The sequence below is a fragment of the Poecilia latipinna genome, unplaced genomic scaffold (genome assembly GCF_001443285.1).
Source record: "Poecilia latipinna isolate Pla-1442-1.1 unplaced genomic scaffold, P_latipinna-1.0 Scaffold188, whole genome shotgun sequence".
Taxonomy (NCBI): Eukaryota; Metazoa; Chordata; class Actinopteri; order Cyprinodontiformes; family Poeciliidae; genus Poecilia; species Poecilia latipinna.
This window is the reverse complement of record NW_015112804.1, coordinates 416,288-418,960: the sequence shown is the minus strand read 5'-3', so window position 1 is coordinate 418,960 and position 2,673 is coordinate 416,288.

Genomic DNA, 2,673 nt, shown 5'->3' with positions numbered 1-2,673 from the left:
CCACCAGCTTCCTAGTGCCACACAAGCCCTGTTGCCAGCAATTCAACTTTAAAAGTTACATTTTTTTTCTATGCAGATTTGTACTTTTTCAAAGTTCTGGAAGCCTTAGAGGAATATATTGATAACTGCTTCGATCGGACCTGCACCATGAAGAAAAACAAGAACACACCAAGCACTCCAACTCAAACCTCTGAAAGAACCCGCCCAGGTACACCAAGTAGCGTGGATAACTCACCCACATTGTCATCCGATCCCAGCCCTCGAGAGATGAGTGTCATCTTATTGTCTATTGAACAAAAAATGTCTAAATTCAAAAACAGACTTTCATTGACTGAATTACTGCATAAAGAATGTCAAGACTTGCGTGATTAGTCTGGAACAGAAATTTTGGTAAAAGAAAAGAAAGACCTTCACTCTTCTCTCAAAACACTCACTCATTCATATTGAACAAACAGTGGAGAAAACGGTAAACCAAACAATCCCGGAAACAATAAGTCAAAATTCTTATGACAAGAAATTTATCAAAATAAATGAAAAACGATGCAATAAAAACCAAATCCTAGTGGCAGAGTGGTAACTTTTTGAGGTGTGATCAGTTAGTGATCATATCATTTACACATAGCAACAGTTGTTACTTGTAAATTTTGAAAATGCATAAGAAATAAAGTTTTTTAGCGGCCCCTCCAGTGTGGTGCCCCCATTCGTCACGTACAGAACCGGTTTTAACTGGTTTTAACAGGATGTTGGTGGCGTATAAACACCGAAAAGCAACATAAGGTATATAGTATCAGAAAGTACAAACTGTTCTCAGTAGGAACAGTTTGTACTCCCACATTTCTGTATCTAGAAGTCGGGAGAAAAGGCAGTTGAAGAGACTGAACAGTAACAAGTTTACAGGTCCGGATGGTGTCAGCTGGATGGTGTCCACCCCAGAGTCCTGAAGGTCTGAAGCTGCAGAGCAGCATCACCTCTTCAACATTAGCCTGACCTGAGAGAAGGTTCCACTGTTATGGAAAACATCCTGCCTGGTCCCGTACCAAGAAAACTCACCCATCTGCCACCAATGACCATAGACCTTTTGACCTGATAACCCACATCATGAAGGTCCTGGAGAAACTCCTGTTGGCCCACTTGAATTAGCAGACAAGAACATATGAAGACCCCCTGCAGTTTGCTTATCACTGTGAAGTTGGAGTTGAAGATGTCATCATACACCTGCTTCAACAAGTCCACTGCCATTTGGACAAAGCAGGCAGCGCTGTGAGGATTGTGTTCTTTGATTTCTCCAGTGCATTTAACGCAATTCAGCCAAATTTGCTGTGTGAGAAACTCCAGAAGACACAGGTGGAGGCCTCAACAATCGCCTGACTACCTCACAAACAGACCACAGTTTGTGAGACTGAAGAAGGACTGTGTGTCTAACCAGGTGGTCAGCAACACGGGAACACCACAGGGGACTGTATTCTCACCATTCCTTTTCACTCTCTACACATCAGACTTCCAGCCCAAGTCCAACTCCTGTCATGTGCAGAAATACTCAGATAATTTTACAGTTGTTGGGTGTATCAGAGATGGACAAGAGGCCGAGTACAGAGAGCTGGTCTGTACGCCTTGTGTCATGGTGTGGGAACAATTGTCTCACCTTAAATGTGAACTAAATAAAGGAGATGGTTGTCAATTTCAGGAGGAACAGGATTAGATTAAACCAAACTTCCATCATGGGAGAAGAAGTGGAGGTGGTTGAGGAATACGAGTACCTCGGTGTTCATCTGGTCAACAGACTGGACTGGAGATGCAACAATGAAGTGTCTTTAAGAAGGTACAGAGCAGACTGAACTTCTTGAGGAAGCTAAGATCCTTCAAGGTTTGCAGCAAGATGCTACAGATCTTCTATAAGTCGGTTGTTGAGAGCGTCAACTGTTCTGCCGTCATCTGTTGGGGCAGCAGCATCAGGGATGTGAAAAGGCTCAACAGCCTGTTAAAGAAGGCTGGTTCTGTTCTGGGGACGACTGTGGAACCTCTGGACATGATCATTTGCACATAGAAACAGTTGTTAGTAAATTCAGAAAATACATAAGAAATACCGCTCCCTCTAGTGCGGTGCACCCATTTGTCACGTACAGAACCGGTTTTAACTGGTTTCTACAGGATGTTGGTGGCGTATAAACACTGAAAAGCAACATCAGATACATAGTATCAGAAAATACAAGCTGTTCTCAGTCAGAACAGCTTGGCTCAACAGCCTGATAAAGAAGGCTGGTTCTATTCTGGGGACGATGGTGGAACCTCTGGAGATGATTATGCAAATAAGGACTCTTCACAGGATCAAGAAAATTATGGGGAACCCAGAACACCCTATTCATGAGAAGACGGAGCATCTTCAGTCAGAGGCTTCCTCAGATTTACTGTACTACAGACTACAATAAGAGATCTTTCATACCAGCAGACAGTACAATATATGCCTACAGTCATTACAATCTACAATAACTCTAATAACCCTAACCTACATAACCCCTATATGCACTGTGCTCATCAGGAGAGGGCTCGATGACAGTGGCTTGGATCCCTGAAGTCCTCAAGGCCCGGGCTGGGGTGTGTCACCCTCCCAGACCCCCCTGAAGCTCCGCCCCTGCATAAACAACACAAAATTGACCTCAGATCTGCTGGAGGGAG